The 24,978-nt window shown below is 43.4% G+C and overlaps 1 protein-coding gene across 8 annotated transcripts in view; it reads right to left on the minus strand.

Annotated features, from left to right (window-relative positions):
* LOC140188781 (ephrin type-B receptor 2) overlaps window positions 1–24,978 on the minus strand; it is a 490,120-nt gene that overhangs the window by 85,446 nt on the left and 379,696 nt on the right. Inside the window, exons 8-9 of one of the 8 annotated variants that reach the window (XR_011883389.1) lie at window positions 1,493–2,031; window positions 1,138–1,390 (exon numbers count right to left, since the gene is read on the minus strand). The exons of 5 other annotated variants lie outside the window; for them this stretch is intronic. The gene's annotated coding sequence lies outside the window, so the exon portion shown is untranslated. Of the gene's footprint in view, window positions 1–1,137; window positions 1,391–1,492; window positions 2,032–24,978 lie in introns of those variants that run through there. 2 more of the 8 variants (XR_011883390.1, XR_011883388.1) reach the window with 2 other exon arrangements.

Below are 24,978 nucleotides of genomic sequence, written 5' to 3' on the forward strand. Positions count from 1 at the left end.
CAAGTTTGTCCTATTTCTCCTTACAGTTCTACCTTCTAATCCAGGCAACATTCCAGTCAACTTCTTGTGCACCTTCTCCAAAGCCTCCACATCCTCCCGATAATAGAACAACCAAAATTGCACACAATACTCCAAATCTGGCCGAACTAAAGTTTTATACAGCTGCAACATGAAATCCTGACTCTCATAGTCAACACCTCCAGCCACAATACTCCAAATCTGGCTGAATTAAAATGTGTGGCCGCTGGGAGAACACGCTTTTTCTGCCGAACGGAGAGTAGGTGCCCGACGAAGCGATCTCCTAATTTACATAAGATCTCACTGATATACAGGAGGCCACGCTGGAAATGACCCCAACAGACTCACAGGTGGAGTGTCGCCTCACCTGGAAGGACTGTTAGTGCGCTGAATGGTAGTGAGGGAGGAGGTGTAGGGGCAGGTGTAGCATTTGTTCTGCTTGCAAGGATAAGTGTCACTTTCCATTCCCATTCTGATATGTCCATCCATGGCCTCTTTCACTGTCACGATGAGGCCACACTTAGGTTGGAAGAACAACACCTTATGTTCCATTTGGGTAGCCTCCAACCTGATGGCATGAACATCAATTTCTCGAACTTCTGGTAATGCCTCCCACGCCCCCTCTCCTTCACCATTTCCCATTCCCCTTTCCCTCTCTCACCTTACCTCCTTGCCCGCCCATCAACTCCCTCTGGCGCTCTTCCCCCCTTTTCTTTCTTCCATGGCCTTCCATCTCTCACCTATCAACTTGCAAGCTCTTTACTTCATCCCTCCCCCTTCAGATTTCACCTATTACCTTGTGTTTCACTCTACCCACCCCCCCCCCCCCACCTTTTAAATCTACCCCTCAGCTTTTTTTCTCCAGTCCTGCTGAAAGGTTTTGGCCCAAAACATTGACTGTACTCTTTTCCATAGATGCTGCCTGGCCTGCTGAGTTCCTCCAGTATTTTGTGTGTGTTGCTTGCATTTCCAGCATCTGCAGATTTTCTCTTGTTTGTGAATACTGTTGGCTATTCTCCAGATCTCTTGGACCTTGCCTATGTCTAAAGTAGATACAAAGATTTCTGTCAAAGTTGTTTTGATCTCCTTTTCTATCTCTCTCAATTACCTTGGATAGATCTAGTCAGACCTTGGAGATTGAAGCATCTTAATAGTCTTCCACTGACCCAACACTGCCTCGTTCTTGATTTCACCATGCTCTTGATCATTAGCATCCTCCTTGGTGCACTGATCTCACTATTCTTCTGCCCTTCTCCTTGGTGAATATTGATGTGAAGTACTTGCTTAGTACTTCACCCACATTCTCTGGCTCCAGGTACACATTTAGATGGAATTTCAGCTCCTTTCCAATTTCATTTGAATCCTTGGGTTTCTTAGGAGTGAGGTGAAAACAGAAGAGCAATTGACACGGCTGATTCAAATTCATGAATATTTTAAGATCTGCTCAATACAGTACTCACAACTGACTTCTTACCTACAAGTAGGGAAAGGTTATTCACATGTTTTGCTAATAGGATGTTTTCCACCCTTTGGAGCTTTCCTCAGTCACAGCTGGACAGGTGGCATGTTGGCTGCCTTTGAACGGACCTTGTCCAATGAACAAAATAGGCACAACAGCACCAGGCTCTTGGGCAATGACCTGTAGCCAGACAGCAGTGAAGGAAGCAGCAGAGAGGGGGCCTGCAGGGACAGCAGCAGCAGAGGGCCAGACGCAGTGCGGGCAGTAGGGCAGTAGCAGAGCGGGCAGGCTGTGGCAAAGGGGGCAGCTGAAGCAACACAAGGTGGGGGGGGCAGCAGAGACAGGAATAGCAGAGCACAGCTTAAAGTCACTGCCCGTGACACCGGGAGGACAGGTAGAGGCTGATTTTCTTTGACATATCAGAGCAGCAGTGACTGGCGTGGCACAGGATTCACATCAGGTGCCGGCAGACATCTGCAGCCTCCTGGAAGAAGACTTGCTGCTTGCTGAACCTCGTGTCCACCCGTCTCTCAACGGTCCTTCCAGGGGCTCTGCTGGAGACAATCAAGAACAGAACATGAGAACCAGGAGACGCAGGAGGGCCAACAGCCCCGGCTCTGCCACATGACAGACTGCAGCTGATGTCCTCACTGGCCTTCACTCTCTCTCTGATCCCTATCGGCAGTTCCAGTATCTGACTGCATGGACACCTCCCTGTCTGCAGCCCACAGCTTCCCACAGGTGACTGATAAGTGGGTAAGGCCAACAGTTACTTGCTCTGACTCTCTCTCTCTCTCTGGTTTCCCATGTACACCATAACCACCACAACTGTTCCTGTACCGTCAAGACAAAGGTATCTATCATTTAGGAAAGGCAAGATGTTGGCATGTGTGAAATATTTGTATGGAGCTATCCAAATGTGCACAGTGATGTCACACAACATCAAACAAATGATGTTCTGATATTCAGTTGTTCAGTCCATTTGCATCAGTGTATCTTGTGAATTGCCTGGTCCAATTGCACACAAGGCGAATAAGGCCCAGCTCTGTTCATTTCCGCAATGATAACCCTGATCCAGTGCACAGGCGTGGGGTTGTGTCCTTTTAACATCTATACTTAGAGCTTTGCTTACAGCCCCTTGCGCTTTCTATGCACATCCACAGGCACTCCTCCACACAACTGCATCCCCAGACCAATGTTTCAAAAGACCCCTGATCATCTGCCCTAATTAATACTTCACCCCTGAGGTTCTGATTCCATTTCTCCTCAGCCCCACCCCACCCCAAGACTGAAGACCTTCCCTACGCATTGACACACCCAAACCACACCAATCTGATCCACAATTCACCATACATGGAGATGCAGCTGGAAGTGGAGTTGGGCTTGGAGTGGGAGGACACAAAACAGACAGACACAACACAGTCACAGCTTTGGAGGATATCATCAAAGGTAGTCACAGCCTAAGTTATTTACTCATTGCTGTTCTGTACTTACACGTTATTTAATTTGAAAGTCAAATGGTTCTCACACACTCATTGATATTGATACCAACAGGGTAAATGCAAAAAGAAGTGTATTATAAGACCATAAGATATAGGAGCAGAATTAGGCCATTTGGCCCATTGTGTCTGCTCTGCAATTTCATCAAGGCTGATCCATTTTTCCTCTCAGTCCCAATCTTCTGCCTTGCCCCCATATCTCTTCATGCCCTGACCATTTAAAAATCTAAGGACCTCTAACTCAAATACACATAAAGACTTGGCCTCCACAACTGCCTGTGGCAACGAATTCCATAGATTCACCACTGTCTGGATAAAGAAATTCCTCACCTCCATTCTAAAAGGAAGCCCTTCTATTCTGAGGTTGTGTCCTCTGGTCTTAGATACACCCACCATAAGAAACATCCTCTCTACATCCACTCTATCAAGATCTTTCACCATTCGTTAGATTTCAATTAGGTCACCCCTCATTCTTCTGAATTCTAGTGAATACAGGCCCAGAGCCATCAAACACTCTTCATATGACATCATTCAATCCTAGAATCATCTTCATGAATCTTTGTTGAACCCACTCCAATTTCAGCACATCCTTTCTAAGTTAAAAGGCCCAAGTAAGGCCTCACCAGTGCTTTATAAAGTCTCAACATTACACCTAATCCTCTCAAAATGAATGCTAACATCACATTTGCCTTCCTCACCACAGACTCAACCTGCAAATCAACCTTCAGGAACTCCACCTGCAGAAGGACTCCCAAATCTGCACTTCTGATTTTTGTATGTTTTCTCCATTTAGAAAATAGTCAACCCTTTCATTTCTTCTACCAAAGTGCATGAACATACACTTCCTGACACTATATTCTATCTGCCATTTCTTTTCCCATTAGTACATTTGTAGCCTGTTTCCTCAAAACTACCTGCCCCTCTACTTCTCTTTGTGTAGTCTGCAAACTGCAACAAAGCTATCAATTTCATCATCCAAATCATTGACATATAATGTAACGAGAATTGGTCGCAACACAGACCCCTGTAGAACACCACTAGTTACCAGCAGCCAATCAGAAAAGGCCTCATTTATTCCCACTCTTTGCCTCCTACCAATCAGCTACCGCTTTATCCATGTTAGAATCTTTCCTGTAATACCATAGACCCATAGCTTGTTAGGTAGCCTCAAGTGTGGCAGCTTGTCAAAGGCTTTCTGAAAATCCAAGTACACAACATCAACCAATTCTCCTTTGTCGATCCTGCTTGTTAGTTCTTCAAAGAATTCCAACAGATTTGTCAGGCAAGGTTTCCCTTGACGAAACCATGCTGACTATGGGCTATTTTATCATGTGCCTTCGAGTACCCTGAGATCTCATCCTTAACAATCGACTCCAACATCTTCTCAACCACTGATGTCAGACTAACTGGTCCCTTCTTGAACAGAGGATTAATATTTGCATTTTCCCAGGTTCCAGAACCATTGCAGAATCTAGTGATTCTGGAAAACACTTGAAAACATGTACCGTGGAGAGCATTCTGACATGTTGCATCACTGTCCGGTATGGGGGTGGGGTGGGGGGGTGGTTACTGCAAAGGACTGAAAGAAGCTGCAGAGTGTTGTAAAATTATTCAGCTCCATCTTGGGTACTAGCCTCCGTAGTATCCGAGACACCTTCAAGGAACGGTGCCTCAGAAAGGTGGTGTCCATTATTAAGGACCCCCATCACTCAGGACATGCCCACTTCTCAGTTATCATCAGGAACAGAAGCCTGAAGGCACACTCTAAACAATTCAAGAACAGCTTCTTCCCCTTGGCCATACGATTCCTAAATGGACATTGCACCCTTGAACACTACCTAACTTTTTAAAATACATATTATTTCTGTTTTGCACTATTGTTAATCTAACTATTTAATATAGATATATACACTTAATGTAATTGATTTAATTTTCTTTTCTTTCTATATTATCATGTCTTGCATTGTACTGCCACTGCTAAGTTAACAAATTTCACCACATACGCAGGTGATAAGTAAACCTGATTCTGATTCAGGTCATTACTAGTGCCTCCACAATCTCTTCACCACCTCTTTCAGAACCCTGGGCTGACACCATCTGGTCCAGGTGACATATCTACCTTCAGACCTTTCAGTTTCCCAAGAATCTTTACCCTGGTAATGGTAAGTTCACACAATTCATGGTCCCTGACACCTGGAACTTCCACCATTCTGCCAGTGTCTTCCAAAGTAAAGACTGATGCAAAATACTTATTCAGTTTGTCCACCATTTTCTTGTCCCTACTACTACCTCTCCACCATCCTTTTGCAGCGGTCTGATATCCACTCTAGCCTCTCTTTTACACTTTATGTATCTAAAGATATTTTTGGTATGCTCTTCAATATTACTGGCTAGCTTACTTTCATATTCCATCTTTTTCTTCTTGATGACTCTTAATTACCTTCTGTTGGTTTTTAAAAGATTCCCAATTCTCTACCTTCCGACTAATTTTTGCTCTATAATATACCCTCTCTTTGACTTTGACTTCCCTTATTAACCATGGTTGTGTCATCTTGCCTTTGGAATACTTCTTCTTCTTTGGGATGTATATATCCTGTGTCTTCCAAATTGCCTCCAGAAACTCCAGCCACTGCTGCTCTGCCATCATCTTTACCAGTGTTGTTTTGCAATCAATTCTGGCCAACTCCTCTCTCATGCCTGTGTAATTCCCTTTACTTCACTGTAATACTGATACATCCATCTATAGTTTCCCCTTCTCAAAGTGCAGGGTGAATTCAATCATATTATGATCACTTTCCTCTAAGGGTTCATTTACCCTAAGCTCTCTAATCAATTTCAGTAGGCATTCTAGAGGAATCCAGCTAGAACTTGGAATCCACTTGGAATCCAGCACAAACTTGATCTTCCCAATCTACTGCATATTGAAATCCCCCATGACTATCGTAACAATGCCCTTTTGACATGCATTTTCTATCTCCAGTTGTAATTTTTAGACCACATGCTTACTACTGTTTTGGGATCTGTTTACAACTCCCATCAGGGTCTTTTTACCCTTGCAGTTCCTTAGATCTATCCACAACGATTCAACACCTTCTAACCTTATGTCACCTCTTTCTGATGATTTGATTTCATTTCTTACCAACAAAGCCACACCATCCTCTCTGCCTTCCTGCCTGTCTATTCGATACAATGTGTATTCTTGGGCATTAAGCTCCCAGCTATAATCTTCTTTCAGCCATGATGCAGTGATGCCCACAACGTCATACATGCCATTCTGTAACTGTGCTGCAAGTTCATCTACCTTATTTCATATACTGCGCGCATTAAAATATGACACATTCAGTCCGGTATTCACTCTTTTCGATTTTGTCTTCCTCTTACTTTGCACCTCATCCTGTTGACTGCAGTTTTGCCCTGTCATCAGCCTCTCCTCATTGCCTTTGTTTGTAAACCAACTACCTCATCTTCAGCACCATCACTCCAGTTCCCATCCACCTGCCAAAGTAGTTCAAACCATCCTGAGCAACTCTAGCCAACCTGCTCATAAGGATGTTGGATTCCCTTGGGTTCAGGTGTATCCCCTTCCTTTTGTACAGGAAGAGGTACAGTCGACGTTTCGGGCCAAGACCCTTTGTCAGGACTAACTGAAAGAAGAGATAGTAAGAGATTTGAATGTGGGAGGGGGAGAGGGAGATCCAAAATGATAGGAGAAGACAGGATGGGGAGGGATGGAGCCAAGAGCTGGAAAGCTGATTGGCAAAAGGGATATGAGAGGATCATGGGACAGACCGAAGGGGAAAGAAAGGGGGAGGGGGGAAGCCCAGAGGATGGGCAAGGAGTATAGTGAGAGGGACAGAGGGAGAAAAAGGAGAGAGAGAAAAAAAATACAGCCCAAAACGTCGACTGTACCTCTTCCTATAGATGCTGCCTGGCCTGCTGTGTTCACCATCAATTTTTATGTGTGTTGCTTGAAATTCCAGCATCTGCAAATTTCCTCGTGTTTGCCTTTTGTACAGATTGGACTTTCCTCAGAAGAGATCCCAATGATCCATCTGAACTCCTCACCCCAGCACCAGTTCCTCAAACACACATTCACGTGCCAAATCACCCTATACTTACGCTCAATGGCACATGGCACAGGCAACAATCCAGAGATTACTACCCTGGAGGTCCTGTTTATTAACTTTCTGTGTAGCTCCCTAAAATCTCTTTTCAGGACCTTCTCACCTTGTCTTAGAGCCCTTGAGATCATTGGTGCCAATACGTATCAAGACTTCTGGCTGTTCTCCCTCGCCTTTCAGAATGCCCTGGACATGACCTGAGATATCCCAGACCCTGACACCTGGGAGGCAACATACCATCCAGGTGTCTCTATCGTGCCCTTAGAATCTCATCTCTGTCCCTCTGACTAAGGAATCTCTTATCAACACTGCAGTCCTCTTCACCTCTCTGCTCTTCTGAGCCAGGGCACCAGTCTCGGTGTCAGAGACCTGATGACTGTGGCTCGCCCCGGGTAGGTTGTCCCCTCAATAGTGTCTAAAGTTGTATACATATTATTGAGGGGAATGTCCACAGGTGTACTCTGCACTGGCTGTGCATTTACCCTCCTTCTCCTGACAGTCACACAGTTACCTGTCTCCTGCAATCTACCTCCCCGTAGCTCCTTGTCTATCACCTCCTCATTCTCCTGCATGAGTTGAAAGACATTGAGCTGCAGTTCCAGTTATGCCCCAGATGTACTTACGGATCATGTGGTCCTACAAGAGACGGAGCCACATTCTGGCTTTTTACACCTAGTCAGCCACTTCATATTCCACACTAGATTTTCATTGCCCCCACACACTGCGTAAGTAACTGCCCACACTCCTGGGTCAGTCGCTGTCCCACACACCAGCTTTTCTAAGTGTAGATTGATCCTATCTCTGAGAATTTTTTTTAATACCTCCCTTCCACTGACATAAGGCTCATCAGCCTGTAATTACCTGGCTTACCCTGCTATTTGAATCAAGGAACCGTATTTTCTGTCCTCATCAATGACTAATGAAGATGGCATAGTCTTTGTGAGACTGTCCCAGCAATCTCCATCCTTGCCTACTATAGCAGCCAGGGATACTGGTCATTAGTGTTCCTGCAAAAACCAGTAGCCTTGGAGATACACTCATAAAAGAAGTATTGTGGGAAATAAATTGTGCCAATAACATAGTTCAAAAATGAACATGACTAGATGTTTAGTATTTCTGGATGGACAATCTTTGCACACAATGCAAAACAGCCAAAAGAAGATTTTCAGTACTGAGCAAGGAAGTGTTGGAGAGGGAAGATGTCTTGGGGAGGTCAAAGGCTCCACTGGATTGTGTTGGTAATGATAAACAGCACTACTCCACAATGGAGGATATTTAAAAGAATATCAAATGGTGAGAGGAAGACTAAATAAGTGCAGAGAAAAATGCAATAATTGTAGAATGGTAATATTAGGAAACTTCAATTCTATAACAGAAGGATAAAGACTTCCTGAAAGGTGTTCATGAAACGGCACAGCGCCACAATAGCACAATGCTTTACAGTACCAGCGAACCGGGTTCAAGTGCCGCCACTGTCCGAAAGGAATCTGTACATTGAATGTGAGCACGTGAGTTACCTCCGGGTGCTCCGGCTTCCTTCCACAGTCCAAAGACGAACTGGTTGGTTAATTGGTCAATGTAAATTGCCCCGTGATTAGGCTAGGGTTAAATCAGGGGTTGCTCGGTGGTGTGGCTTGAAGGACCGAAAGGGTCTGTTCCACATTGTATCTTAACAAATAAATAAAGTAGAGCCTCTTTAAGGCTCCAAGGACCTGTGATCAAATCTGACCTTTGGTGCTGCCTATGTGGAGTTTGCACATTCTTCCTGTAACTACTTGGATTTCCTCCAGGTGCTGTCAAAGACCTGTGGATCGGGAGGATAATATGCAAGTGAGTGGCAGAATTTTGGGGAAGGCTGTTGGCAACGTGGAGAGAGTAAAATAGGATCAGTGTAAATGGGTACTTGATGGTCAGTGCACTCAATGGGTTGAAAACTTTGTTTCCATAGTTTAAAAATGGGAAGAGGTCCTGAAACATGAATTTAGGGAGCTAAATTGCAGATTAAGAAGCAGAATCCCGAAGGTTGCAATCTCTATCTTACTTCAGATAATACGTGCTGGTGAGAATAGGGACAAGAGAACAGGGTATTTACATGTGTGACTAAAGGGATGTGTAAGAGAAAGATTTTAGTTGTATAGATTACCTGGACTGTTTCTGGGAAAGATGGGGGCTGCAGAAGCCACACTGGTTGCACCTGAACCAGAATATCATTAAGAGCCTTGCAGCAAAGTTTACTGGTGTTGTTGGGGAGGGTTGTAAACTAATCTGGCAGGACACAACATTAAAGGTGGTGGGGGGGGTGACGAAGAATGTAACGCGATGTAGGAGAGCTACATTAGTCCAATAGACAGAGCAGGCACATTGGTGGATTGGAAGGTTAAATTGTATCTGAAAGGAAGTTGCAGTAAGGCAGATGAATTGAGAGTTTTGATCATCACATGGGAATATGGTTGATATTTCTAGGAGTTCAGTATGCAAGGGAACATTGGGGATTTGGCATTGCAGTATTGATTAAGAAGCCCATCTTTCCTCTATGATGGAGGTTGTCCAAGAAGGCTCTTCAAGTGATGCCATATGGCTAGATCTGAAGAACAAAAAGGAGACAATCATTTTGTTAGGCCTCCTAACAGTTAGCAGAAACACATCGTAGAGAGTAGTCAGAGCAGTAGAGTTAGAGTAGTAGGGGACTGTAATGTCCCCATTATTAATTGGGATCACCAACAGTGAAAGACATTGACAGGGTGGAATTTGTAAACTGCATTCCCCAGAGATGTAGCCGTCTCACTGGAGAAGGTTCAGGACTGGACCAACTCAAACGGAAAGCAGTTGGTAAAGAGGTTGAAATGTCAGAGGGAGAGCGTTTTGAAGGTAGTAACCATATGCTGTGAGTTTCAGGGTAGTTATGGAAGGGAAAAAGGATGGTTTAGAACAGTGGACCCCAACCTCCGGGCTGCGGACCGATACATTACCGCAAAGAATACAGGGGTGCAGCGGTGGCCGGAATGCACCCAGCACATCTTTAAGATTGCCGATTGTGTTGCCTCTGATCTGGGCTGACAGCTACATGTCAGGCAGCACCTAATTAATTAGCTTGTTTATTTCGGCTTTTTTCTTAAAGATGTGCTGGGTGCGTTCCGGCCACCGCTGCATTCTTCGCGGCAATGTACCGGTCGCGGCCCGGATGTTGGAGACCACTGGTTTAGAAATTTAGGGCGCATTAGCATCAGAGGACCGTGAGGCTTTAAATTAATATCTTTAACACTTTTTCCTTGGGTAAGGTATATTGTATTTGGACAATTCAGAGATCTTCATGTGAAATTCTAGAATATGTTATCATTTAAAAAGGAGGTATTTTAGATGCCTTGAGAAGCTTAAATGTGGATAAATCCCTAGGGAATGATAAAAGTTATTCTAGGCTGCTCTGGTAGGCAAGGGTGGACTTGATAGGAATTTGTAAATTGCATGTGATTAGAGGACTGCAAATGTGGTTGCCAACAGCAGCAGGGATCAGCCAGGTAATTACAGACTGAGTCTGACATGAATTATAGGAAAATTACTGGGGAGTAAAATCTTAAGAAAAAGATTAATTTACTATTAAAAAAGAAGGGTTTAAAGATAAGATTGGCTTTGTTAGCGGGGAGAGAGATGCTGTCTGACCAAGTAGATTTAATTTTTCAAAGAGGAAGAAAAAGTATAGATGTACAATTAATATTCAGCTGTAAAGTTAGCATTGTCTTCATAGACTTCAGCAAGGCCATTGACAAGGTTCCTGATGGGAGACTGGTCTAAAAGGTTACAGCCCATGGCATCCAGTGCAAGCAGGATCCAAAAGCAGCTAGGTAATCGGAGATATGGCAATGGTGGAGGGTAATTTTGCGCCTGGAAGTCTGTTGCCAGTGCTGTACCATAGGGATCAATACTGGGCCTTCTAATGTTTGTTATATATCTCTTCTGGGGAAGGAATGACCTGTACAAAAAGGACGGGTAACACATGAACCTGAGAGGGACCAGTATCCTTACAGGCCAGTTTTTAGTGTTGAGGACCTAAACTACTTTGGCAGGGGGATAGGAGTGATAGGGCTGAGGATGGAGCAGTTAGTATACAAGAAGATGCAGGGTGTAGCAAGACTGTGAGGAAGGACAGGCAGATGATGGGGCAAAACTGCAGTCAGTCCGATGAGTTCAAATCTCAGATGGGGGGCAAAATGGGTGATGAATACAGGACTGAAGGTGTTATTAGAATACATACAGTTCACGGGATAAGGAAGATGATCTTGTGGTGTAGAGATTGGCAGGTATGACGTTGTTGGAATCACTGAGTCATAGTTGCCAGAAGATGATAGTTGGGAGCTATGTATCCAAGGATACATATTGTATCAAAAGGACAGAGGGCGTTGGGGTGGCTCTGTTGGTAAAAAGTGAAATTAATTTCTTAGAAGAAAGTAACATAGGATCAGAAAATATAAAATTCTTTGCGGGAAGAGTTAAGAAATTGCAAGGGTAAAAAGACCCTGAAGGAAGTTATATACAGAAAAGGCATATAAAAAGGGCAATTTTGAAATAGTGACGGGGTATTTCAATATGCAGGTATATTAGGAAAATTAGGTTTGTGCTAGATCCCAAGAGACAGAATATGTAGAATACTGATGAGATAGCTTTTTAGAGCAGCTTGTGGCTGAACCCACCATGGGAAAGGCAATTCTGGATTGGGTGCTGTGTAATGAACTAGATTTGATAAGGAAGTTCAAGGAAAAGGAACTCTTCGGATACAGTGATCATAATATGATAGAATTCATCCTGCAGTCTGAGAGGGAGAAAAGGTCAGATGTGTGTCAATATCGCAATGGAGCAAAGGGAATTACAGAAGCATGAGAATCATAATCTGGTTTACCATCCATGACATGTTGTGAAATTTGTGTCTTTGAGGCAGCAGTACAGTGCAATACATAATAATAGAGAAAAATGTGAATTACAGTAAATGTATATATTAAATAGTTAAATTAAATAAGAAGTGTAAAAATAAAAATAAAAAAGTGGTACAGTAGTGTTCATGGGTTCAATGTCCATTCAGCGAAGAGCTGGTAAAAGTTCACTGTAAGGGGATATTAGATGGTAGAATAGCAATGGCTGGAGTTTTTGGGAGCAATTTGGAAGGTACATTCTAAAGGGAGGATGATGCAACCACGTTTGACAAGGGAAGTCAAAGGCAGTATAAAAGTAACAGAGAGGGCATATTATATAGCACAAAGTAGTGGGAAGTTGGAGGATTGGGAAGCTTTTAAAAACCAACAGAAGACAACTAAAAAAGCAATATGAAAAGAAAAGATGAAATACAGTATGAAGAGTTAAAGAGAGGTGAGAGTGGATATCAGAGTGCTAGAGAATGACACTGGAAGGGTAGTAATAGGGCACAAAGAAATGGCGAATGAAAATACAAAGTATTTTGCATCAATTTTCACAATGGAAGACACTAGCAGTCTGCCAGAAATTTGAGAGTGTCAATGGGCAAATGTGAGAGTAATTGCTAGTACTAAGGAGAAGATACTTTTGAATCTGAAAGGTCTGAAGGTAGATAAGTCACCTGGACTGGATGGACTATACCCAAGGTTCTGAAGGAGGTGGCTGAAGAGATTGTGGAAACGTTAGTAGTGATCTTTCAGGAATCACTGCACTTTGGAATGGTTCTGGAGAACTTAAAAATTGCAAATGTCACTTCACTCTTTAAGAAGGGAGGGAGTTAGCCTCAGGTGACAACCTTGCTGCTTCTTTAGCATTTCTCTGTCTTTTATGAAGCTGAGCTGCTAGCTCAACGATCAAACCAGCGCGGATGGACAGTGCTTAAGCAGGCGAATGGATTTGAACCTGGGACGACTCGCATCTAAGTCCAGTGTGGATGCCACTACACCAACAACTAGCATAGCCTAACTTCAGTGTTTGGGAAAATGTTGGTGTCCATTATTAAGAATAAAGTTTTGGAGGCACATGATAAAATAGGTCAAAGTCAATGTGGTTTCTTTAAGGCGAAATCTTGCCTGACAAATCTGTTGGGTTTTGAGGAAATAACAACCAAGATAGAGAAAGCAGAGACAGTGGATGTTGTTTACTTGGATTTTCAGAAGGCCTTTGACAAGTTGCCGCACTTGAGGGGATGTAGCATGCAAATAGTAGATGAATCTCCAATCAAGTTGTCCAACCTGTCTCAGCCAATCATGTCCCCACAATACTAGTCCTCCTGTTTTTACCATATACAAGCTCAATGTGGCTTGTTGGTTGTTGTATTTCACGGTCACAAATGTGATACTCATAGTAATTACTTTTCTCTGGTATAAGTCCTTAGTTGGGTATCTGCAGGCTTCAATTTAGTATCTTTGAAATGCCATTCAATCTCATTTTGTGTAAAGACTGAAACAGCTGAACCAGTGTCCAATTCCACTTCTCGTGTAAGCCATATTGCTTGTCTGTTGTTACTTTTCACACTGTTAATCAAGGCTCTTCAGTACCATGTCACTCTCATCATTATCAGATTTTTCATTAATAGCATGCAGATTAGCGCTCTTTTTGAAACTGCAACTTGACTTTTTATCTTTTTCTCTTCTCTGTGCAGTCCATTTCTTTTTGTCTTCTTGACATATTCTTTCTATGTGTGCTACTTTGCTGCATTTTCTGCAAGTTTCATTTTTAAACTTGCATTGATCTGGTGTATGTGATCCCCTGCAACAACAGTAACATAATTTGTTCAGCCAGGCCAGTTTCTGCTTAGATGTTGCCAATTTTGTTCGCACTCACTTTCACTCATGATTGCAACTCAACTGCATCTTTTCTGCTTTTTCCATTGATACAGGTAAAAGAGCAGTTGAAATAGCTGTAAGTTGTGCTTCTGCTAACAGCCATTTTTGAATGTTCTCTTGTAAGATTCCACAAACTAAATGATCTCTCAGTGCATCATTGAACTGACAATGGTCAGATAATCTCTTCAATTCAGCTGCTTATGAATCCTAATGTGTTCTGCAATCAACAATGGCTTCGGTTTGAAATGTTCCTAATCACTTTCACAATATCAGCAAAGCTCATATCAGATGGTTTGGTTGGAGCAGTTAAACTTTGAAGTAAACTATATGGCTTTAAACCCAATGCACTCAGCAAAGTTGGTAGCTGTTTCTTATTAGCTATTTCATTTGCTTTAAAATACTGTTCAATTAGCTCAGTATTCATGAGCAAGTTATCTCTTATGGAATTTTTTTAATGTAACCATCCATTTCTGCTCTTTTTTAAAATGATTATTATCACCCAGTTCTCACTGTTTACAAATCTGTGAATTCCTCTGTTTTCTGACTTTTTTTGTTAAAACTCAGTTGTGTTTTCCCTTCCAAAGAACCTGCACTGTGCATCTTTTTTTAACTTGACCATCTCTGCATATGGTGGGCTGCATTTTTACTCACTGTTTCTCACTGCTTTTTTTAGCTCAAACATCTTGCTGCGCTTTAACAGGTCAGTAGCCATCTCACGTTCATTTTAAAAGAATACCTCATTGCCACTGTTATGTTTTGTAACTTCAAAACATTAAACTAATTCAAAGGAAGACATGGGAGTCCAAAATGTAAGTCTAACTTCAAGTTTACTTTAAGCAAGGCACTCACATATCACATGGTAGTGTGATAACATATGCAATCCATGTATTTATACATATAAGCCGTAATGAATTATTTAAACAAACAAAAATCAGATATATGTACAAGATTACTGAAATATTAAACATACAACAGAACAGGTAGTGTTGAGGAAGCAGGGAGTTGCAGAAGGACTGATATTGGAAGAATGTGTAAAGGAGTGGCAAATGCAATATACTGTATGGTCATGCACTTTAGTAGACAGAAGAAAGAATAAAGGAATAGACTATTTTCATAAACAGGGAGCAAATTCAGAAATGATAAGTGCAAAGGGACTCGTGCAGGACTCATAAAGTTTAGCCTGCAGGTTGAGCCGGTGGTAAGGAAGGCAAATGCAATGTTAGCACTCAGTTTGAGGTTACAGGAATATAAAAGCAAGGATGTAATCCTGAGGCTTTCTAAGACTTTGTACAGACTGCACTTGGAGTATAGTGTGCAGTTTTGGGCCCCTTATCTAAGAAAAGATGTGCTGGCATTAGAGAGGATCAAGAGGAAGTTCACATGAATGCTTGCAGGAATGAAAAGGTTAATGCACAAGGAGCGTTTGATGGCTCTGGGCCTGTACTCACTGGAGTTTGGAAGGATGAAGGTGATGGAAGGTGATTGAATATTGAAAGACTTTGATCGAGTGCGCTTGGACAGTTTAAAACCAGAGGACACAACCTCAGAATAGAGGGGCCTCCCTTTAGAACAGAGATGAGGAGGAATGTCTTTATCCAGACAGCAGTGAATCTGTGGAATTCGTTGCCACAGACAGCTGTGGACGCCAAGTCATTGAGTATACTTAAAACTGACATTGATAAGTTTTTGATCAATCAGGGTATCAAAGGTTAAGGGAAGAAGGAAAGAGAATGGGTTTACAAGGGTAATAAATGAGCCATGGTGGAATGGCAGAGAATATTTGTGGGGCTGAATGGTCTAATTCTGCTCCTATGTCTTATGGTCTTATGGTCTAAATGCTTTCTCACTAAGCTGACTGAACTTTTGAGGAGGAAACCAAGGAAGGCAGGGCAATAGATGTTGTCTGCATGGACGTTGGTAGGGCATTTGACAAGGTTTCACATCGTAGATTGGTTCAAAACATTAAGGCACAGTAGAAACCCAGGTAAACCGGCTAATTGAATCAAACATTACCTGTATGATTGGAGGCAAAGGGGGAAGCAGTAGATTTTTGATTGGAAGCCTGTTACTTGCGGTATACCACAAAGACCGATTTTGAAGCCTGAGCACACATCTGTTCTCTGTAAGAGGCTTTCCATTTTACAACATCTGAAATGCCCTCCTTTTTCAAAGAATGGGGTTACCCTCACACCAACTTCATGCTGCCCTCAGCTGCATCTGCTCCATTTCCCACATATCAGCCCTCGCCACATCCTACCACTGTCATAAAAAGGACAAGGTTCCCCTTCTCCATACTTACCATCCCACGAGCCTCCATCATTCTCCGTAACTTCCACGATCTACAATGTGATCCTCTACTGAGCACATCTTTCCCTCCCGCCACCGTTTGCTTTCCAAAGAGACCATTCTCTATGAGACTATTGTCCAGTTGATCCTCTTCACTCATTTCCCTCCTGGCATATATCTCTGAAAACGGGACAAGTGCTGCACCTGCCCCTTCACTAGACAGGTATATGGAGGAATCTAAGGTGGGGGCTTATATGGGAGGCAGGGTTTGAGGGTCGGCACAACATTGTGGGCCAAAAGGCCTGTACTGTGCTGTACTATTCTATGTTCTATGTTCTATGTTCACCTCCTGCTTCAGCACCATTCAGGGCCACAAGCAATCCTTACAGGTGAGGTAACACCTCGCCTGAGAGTATGTCATGTTCATCTACTTTATCTAGAGCTCCTGGTTGTGGCCTGCTCCACATTGGTGAGACCTGATGTAGATTTGGGAATTGATTTGTTGAGCACTTTTGCTTTGTTTGCCATAAACGCAAGGATTTCCTAGTGGCACCCATTTCATGGTCCATAGTCCATGGCCTCTTCTACTGCCACTACACTCAGGTCCCAACAGGAGCAACATTTCATATTCCATCTGTGTAGCCTCCAACCTGATGGCATATCAATTTCTCTAACTTCCAATAATTTCACCCCCCTCCCTCTTCTCTCTTTCCCCAATCCCCATTCTGGTTCCTCACTCACACCTTCTCTTCTCCTCACTTGCCCATCACCTCCCTCTCATTCCCTTCTTCCTTCCCTTTCTTCCATGGTCCACTGTACTTTATCAGATTCTTTCTTCTTCAGCCTTTTACCTCTTCCAGATATCACCTCCCAAATTCTTACTTCCTCCTACTTCCCTCACCCACATGCATCCTTCACCTAGTCTCACCTACACCTCTCACCACTTCATCCTCTCACCTACACCTGTCAGGTTCTATTCCTTCTTCTCATTCTGGCTTGTACCCTCTTACTTTCTAGTCCTGATGAAAGATCTCAGCCTAGAATACCAACTTTTTATTCCCCTCCATAGATGCTGCCTGACTTGCTGAGTTCCTCCAGTACTTTGTGTCTTACTGATGTTGAACTGTTGTTGTTTGTTTTATATATATTAACAATTTGGATGTGAACATAAGAGGTAATTTAATAAGTTTGCAGGTGGCAAAGATTGGAGGTGCTGTGGATGGTGAGGAAGGGTGTCTAAAGTTATAGCAGGATAAGACCATAAGAAATAGGAGTAGAATTGGGCCATTTGGCCCATTGAGTCTGCTCTGTAATTTCATCATTGCTGATCCAATTTTCCTCTCAGCCCCAGTCTTCTGCCTTTTCCACATGCCCTGACCAATCAAGAATCTATCAAACTGTGTCTTAAATATACATAAAGACTTTTCCTCCACAGCTGCCCATGGCAAAGAATTTCACAGATTCACCATCCTCTGGCTAAAGAAATTCCTCCTCATTTCCATTCTAAAAGGACACCTCCGCTTCCACTCTTATCAAGACCTTTCACCATTTGATAGGTTTCAATGAGGTCACCCCTCATTCTTCTGAATTCCAGTGAATATAGGCTAGGGCCATCAAAAGCTCTTCAAATGACAAGCCATTCAATCCTAGAATCATGTTTGTGAAACTTCTTTGAACCCTCTTCAGTTTCAGCACATCCTTTCTAAGACAAAAGGCACAAAACTGCTCACAATACTTCAAGTGATGCCTCACTAGTGCTTTATAAAGTCTCAACATTACAGTTTTGCTTTTACATTCTAGTCCTCTTGTGATGAATGCTAACATTGCATTTGTCTTCCTCAGCACAGACTCAACTTGCAAATAAACCTTTAAGGAATCCTGCACGAGGATGCCGAAGTCGCTTTGCACCTCAGTTTTTCTGCATTTTCTCCCCATTTAGAACATAGTTACCCTTTCATTTCTTCTACCAAAGTGCATAACCATACACTTCCCAACTCTTATTCCATCAGCCATTTCTTTGCCCATTCTCTTAATCCAAGTCCTTCTGTAGCTTCTCTACTTCCTCAAAATTACCTGCTCCTCTACCTAACTTCATATCATCTGCAAACTTTGCAATAAAGCCATCATTCCATCATACAAACCACTGGCGTATAACGTAAAAAGAATCGGTCCCAACACAGACCCCTGTGGAATAACACTAGTCACCAGCAGCCAACGAGAAAAGGCTCCCTCTACTCCCACTCTTTGCCTCCTGCCAATCAGCCACTGCTTTATCCATGTTAGAATCTTTTTTGCAATACCATGGGCTTGCAAGTGTGGCACCTTGTCAAAGGCCCTCTCAAAATCCAAATACACAACATCAACTGATTCTCCTTTGTCTATCCTGTTTGATATTTCTTCAAAGAATTCCAACAGTTTTGTCCAGTAAGATTTTTCCTTGAGGAAACCATGCTGATTATAGCCTATTTGATCATGTGCCTCCAAGTACCCTGAGATCCCATCCTTAATAATCGACTCCAACAGTTTTTCCAACCACTGAGGTCAGACTAACTGGCTTATAGTTTCCTTTCTCTTGGCTCTCTCCCTTCTTGAAGAGTGGAGTGACACTTGCAATTTTCCAGTCTTCTGGAACCATAGCAGAATCTAGTGATTCTTTAAAGATCATTACTAATGCCTCTATGACCTCTTCAGCCACTTCTTTCAGAACTCTGGGGTATGCACCATTTGGTCCAGATGATTTACCTACCTTCAGACCATTCAGTTTCCCAAGAACCTTCCCTCTAGTTATGGTAACTTCACACACTTCATGCCCCCGACATCTGGAACTTCCACCAGACTACTAGTGTCTTCCACAGTGAAGACTGATGCAAAATACCTTGGCTTTGATTTCTCTTGTCAGCCATGGTTTGCCATCTTTCCTTTAGAACACGTCTTCCTCTTTGGGGTATATATATTCTGCGCCTTTCAAATCACTACCAGAAATACCAGCCGTGGCTAGACTGCTCTGCTGTCAGCCCTGCTGGTATTCTTTTCCAGTCAAATCTGCCCAACTCCTCTCTCATGCCTCTGTACCTCCCTTTACCCCACAAAAACACTTATCAATCTGATTTTAGCTTCTCCAAGTATAGATGAGTTGGAAATCTGGGGCAAAGCACTGACAGATGGAATTTAATTCCAGAAAGTGTTAGGTGATGCAGAGTGAGAAGTCAAATGGGAGCAAGTCATATACAGCAAATAGCAGGGAACTAAGGAATGTTGTTGAATAGAGAGACCAAAGGATCCATAATCGATTGTTCTCTACATGTTACAGTCTGAAGCCTCCTGATGTCAAAGAGGTTGCCACCTATCAAATGCAATGTTGGCATTTATTTCAAGGGGAATAGAATATAAAAGCGTAGGAGATAATGCTGAGGCTTTATAAGACACTAGACAGGCCGCACGGAGTATTGTCAGCAGTTCTGGGCACTATATCTCAGAAGAGATGTGTTGGCATTGAAGAGAGTCCAGAGGAGGTTAATGAGGATGATTCTGGGAATGAAGGAGTTAATATATGAGGAGCATTTTGAAGCATTTTGTACTCACTGGAACTTAGCAGAATGTTCGGCACAGCTTTGTGGGCTGAAGGGCCTGTATTGTGCTGTAGGTTTTGTATGTTTCTATGTTTCTAATATGGGGGGATCTCATTGAAATCTACCAGATGTTGAAAGGGCCAGATAAGGTGGATGTGGAGAGGAAATTCCTCTGGTAGGGGTATCCAGAATCAGAGGGGCAACCTTATAGAACAGAGGTAAGGAGTAATTTTTTTAGCCAGAAAAGTAGTGAATCTGTGGAATGCTCTGATGCTCTGTCACAGACTGTGGTGTAGGCCAAGTCTATGGGTATATAGAAAGCGGGCAGTTTCCTGATTGGTCAGGGCATCAAAGGTTATGGCAGGTGTAAGGGGGGGTTGCCATGATGGAATGGTAGAGCAGACTCAAAGGGCTGAATGGCCTAATTCTGCTCCTTATGTCCTATGGCCTTATGGTTTTAGGTACCGATGACAAAGGTTGGAAGCATGCTGAGGTTCTGTAAAGTGAATTCAGGAAGTTGGGTGTTAGGTTAAAGGGCAAGACCTTCAGTGGGTGATCTCAGGAATGCTGCCCATGCATGTGTTAGTGAGGCCAAAAATAGGAAGCTTACACAGTGAAATGCTTAGCTAAGTATTGTTGCAGGAGGTAGAGCATAAGCTTTTTGGATCGTTGGCTTCTCTTCCTGGGTAGGTGTGACCTGTACAGAAGATGGTTTGAACCTGAACTAGAAGGGGACTAATATCCTAGTGGAAAGGTTTGCTAGTGCTGAATGAGGGTGTGGGGTGGGGAACTACAGTTGCAAGTGGATTGGAACCAGTGTACCAGAATAGAGATTGAAAAGGAGAGAGATTGTGGAGACAGATTTTGTGAAGACTGAGCATGGTCGTAATGTAAGTAATGTCATTACCTGTGTATAATTCAATGCAAGAGGTATCGTAGGAAGGGCAGATAAGCTCTGAGCATGGATCAACACATGAAATTATGATACTGTAGCCATTAGTGAGACGATTGCAGGAGGACCAGGACTGGCAGCTCAATATTTTGGGGTTCTATTGTTTTTGACGTAACAGAGCAAGAGGGATTAAAGGAGAAGGGGTGCCATTACAAGTCAGGAAAAATGTCACGGCAGTTCTCAGTCAGGAAAAAACACAAAAACATAGAAAACCTACAGCACAATGCAGGACCTTCCGCCCACAAATTTGCGCCGAACATGTCCCTACCTTAGAAATTACCAGGGTTACCCATAACCCTCTATTTTTCTAAGCTCCATGTACCTATCCAAAAGTCTCTTAAAAGACCCTATCGTATCCGTCTCCACCACTGTTGCCGGCAGCCCATTCCACGCACTCACCACTTTCTGCATAAAAAAACTTATCACCCCTGACATCTCCTCTGTACCTACTCCCCAGCACCTTAAACCTGTGCCCTCTTCTGGCAGCCATTTCAGCACTGGGAATATGCCTCTGACTATCCACACAATCAATGCCTCTCATCATCTTACACACCTCTATCAGGTCACCTCTTATCCTTTGTCGCTCCAAGGAGAAAAGGCCGAGTGCACTCAACCTGTTTTCATAAGGCATGCTCCCCAATCCAGGCAATATCCTTATAAATCTCCTCTGTACCCTTTCTACCGTTTCCACATCCTTCCTGTAGCGAGGCAACCAGAACTGAGCACAGTACTCCAAGTGGGGTCTGACCAGGGTCCTATATAGCTGCACGTTACTTCTCAGTTCCTAAATTGAATTCCACGATTGATGAAGGCCAATGCACCGTATGCCTTCTTAACTACAGAGTCAACCTGCGCAGCTGCTTTGAGCGTCCTATGGACTCAGACCCCAAGATCCTTCTGATCCTCCACAGTGCCAAAAGTCTTACTATTAACACTATATTCTGCCATCATATTTGACCTACCAAAATGAACCACTTCACACTTATCTGGGTTGAACTCCATCTGCCACTTGTCAGCCCAGTTTTGCATCCTATCAATGTCCTGCTATAACCTCTGACAACCCTCCACACTACCCACAACATCCCCAACCTTTGTGTCATCAGCAAACTTACTAACCCATCCCTCCACTTCCTTATCCAGGTCACTTATAAAAATCACAAAGAGTAGGGGTCCCTGAGGCACACCACTGGTCACCGACCTCCATGCAGAATGTGACCCGTCTACAACCACTCTTTGCCTTCTGTGGGCAAGCCAGTTCTGGATCCACAAAGCAATGTCCCCTTGGATTCAATGCCTCCTTACTTTCTCAATAAGCTTGGCATGGGGTACCTTATCAAATGCTTTGCTGAAATCCATATACACTCCATCTACAGCTCTACCATCATCAATGTGTTTAGTCACATCCTCAAAAAATTCAATCAGGCTCGTAAGGCACGGCCTGCCTTTAACAAAGCCATGCTGAGTATTCCTAATCATATTATACCTCTCCAAATGTTCATAAATCTTGCCTCTCAAGATCTTCTTCATCAGCTTGCCAACCACTGAAGTAAGACTCACTGGTCTATAAATTCCTGGGCTATCTCTACGCCCTTTCTTGAAGAAGGGAACAACATCCGCAACCCTCCAATCCTCCGGAACCTCTCCCGTCCCCAATGATGATGCAAGATCATCGCCAGAGACTCAGCACTCTCCTCCCTCACCTCCTACAGTACCCTGAGGTTCATCTCATCCAGTCCTGGCAACTTATCCAACTTGATGCTTTCCAAAAGCTCCAGCACATCCTCTTTCTTAATATCCACATGCTCAAGCTTTTCAGTCTGCTGCAAGTCATCACTGATCTGGATGATAATCTGGATCAGCAAATTTGCAGATGACGCCAAGAATGGGGATGTAGTGGACAGTGAAGAAGACTATCAGAGATTACAGTGGGATCTGGACCAGTTGTAAAAATGGGCTGATGGATTTAATGCAGACAAGTGTGAGGGGATTGCATTTCGGTAGGACCAACCAGGGTAGGTCTTACACAGTGGATGATACGGGATTGAGGAGCGCTGGAGAACAAAGGGATCTGGGAATACAGGTCCATAGTTCATTGAAAGTGGTGTTACATGTAGATAGGATTGTAAAGAAATCTTTTGGCACATTATCCTTCATAAATCAATGTATTGAGTAAGGAGATGGGATGTTATGTTGAAGTCGTGTAAGACGTTGGTGAGGCCTAATTTGGATATTGTGTGCAGCTTTAGTCACCTACCTGCAGGAAAGATGTAAATAAATTTGAAAGAGTACAGAGAAAATTTACAAGGATGTTGCTGGGGCTGGAGGGCCTGAGTTATAAGGAATGATTCATTAGGTTAGGACGTTATTCCTTGGAACTTGAAAGATTGAGGGGAAATTTGATAGAGGTATACTAAATTATGATGGTGTGATAGTGAATGCTTGATAATGCAGTCTGTATGCACACGCGCGCACACACACACACACACACACACTGCCTTGTCATTCTGCTGTCGTTGCACTGAGTGTACACGCTTTATTGTCTTTCTGCTGGCATATTCTTATAATAGGTTGGCTTTGCTGCCATAGACAGTGGAATATTCCATTTCTTTAGTAATGAGTAATATGTATCTGTTGTTTGTATACTGTATTTAAGGTAGATACCTCTGTTTATTTTGTAATATGATTGTAAATATATTGTGGGATACATCATATTCTAATTCATATGTAGTCCTATATTAACTTTGTAGGTAGTTAAAGATGGTATGTCCTGGTGCCTAAGAAACAGGACAGATTGCTCTCAGTACGAGAGAGAGATCGAGTGCCAGGTGTTCATACTCGAGAAAATAGCATAGAGCAATTTATCGTGTTTTCTGGTAAATACCTTTTTGTAAATATGGGCAGTTTTCTTTTCACTACTTTCACTAATTGTCGTAAGTTTGATTTTGACGCATCTAATAAACACACTTGTACAGAAGTGCTAAGTGACTCCAGCCACCTATATTTTCCTTTGGTCAAAACCCACATGTTGTAACAGAGGGGTATAGGAAGCATAAATGCAACCAGACTTTTTCCCACTGAGGTTGGGTGGGACTACAACTAGAGGTCATGGGTTAAAGGTAAAGGGTCCAGGGTAGTGGGCAGAAATCCTGTCCGCCCACTACACTGGACCCCCATCAATTTGCCTATCGCACCAACAGGTCAACAAAGGACGCCATTTCCACGGCACTTCACTCTGCCCTGACCCACCTGGACAGCCCCAACTCTTACGTCAGAATGCTGTTCATTGAGTTTAGTTCGGCATTCAACACTGTGATCCCCTCCAAGCTGATCGCCAAACTTCACCAGCTTGGTATCAGCTCATCCCTCTGCAATTGGACCTTGGACTTTCTGACTAACAGACCCCAATCAGTTAAGTTAGACAACCTCTCCTCCTCCACTCTCACCCTGAACCTCAAGGCTGTGTTCTGAGCCCTCTTCTGTACTCCCTTTTCACCTATGACTGCGTTCCTGTACATGGTTCTAACTCCATAATCAAGTTTGCAGAGGTCACCACTGTGGTTGGCCTGATCAGAGGAGATGACGAGACGGCCTACAGGGACGAGGTCCAGCACCTGGCCGTTTGGTGTGCTGACAACAACCTGGCCCTTAACATCCAGAAGACTAAGGAGATCGTTGTGGACTTCAGGCATGCTAGGAGCCACACTCATGTCCCCATCTACATCAACGGAGCTGTAGTGGAGCATGTATCAAGCTTCAAATTCCTTGGTGTCCACATTTCCGAGGATCTCACCTGGTCCCTGAACCCCTCCATCCTGATCAAAAAGGTGCAACAGCGCCTTTATTTCCTGCGGAGCATGAAGAAAGCTCACCTCTGTCCCAGGATACTGACGGACTTTTACCGCTGTACTATTGAGAGCATACTCACCAACTGCATCTCAGTGTGGTATAGCAATTGTCCCGTATCGGACTGCAAAGCACTCCAGCGTGTGGTGAAAACTCCCCAGCGGATTATCGGTACACAATTGCCCACCATTGAGAACATCTACCATAAACGCTGCCTGGGCAGGACGAAAAGCATTAGCAAGGATGCGTCTCACCCTAACCATGGACTTTTTACTCTCCTCCCATCTGGTAGGCACTACAGGAGCCTCCACTCCTGCACCAGCAGGCACAGGAACAGCTTCTTCCCTGAGGCTGTGACCCTGCTGAACCTGACATCACAGCGCTAAGCAGTATTGCACCCATATTGTACTCTCTCAGTACTTTTATATCTGAGTGCTGTAGCA

The sequence above is a fragment of the Mobula birostris genome, chromosome 27, assembly GCF_030028105.1.
Source record: "Mobula birostris isolate sMobBir1 chromosome 27, sMobBir1.hap1, whole genome shotgun sequence".
NCBI classification, from domain to species: Eukaryota; Metazoa; Chordata; class Chondrichthyes; order Myliobatiformes; family Myliobatidae; genus Mobula; species Mobula birostris.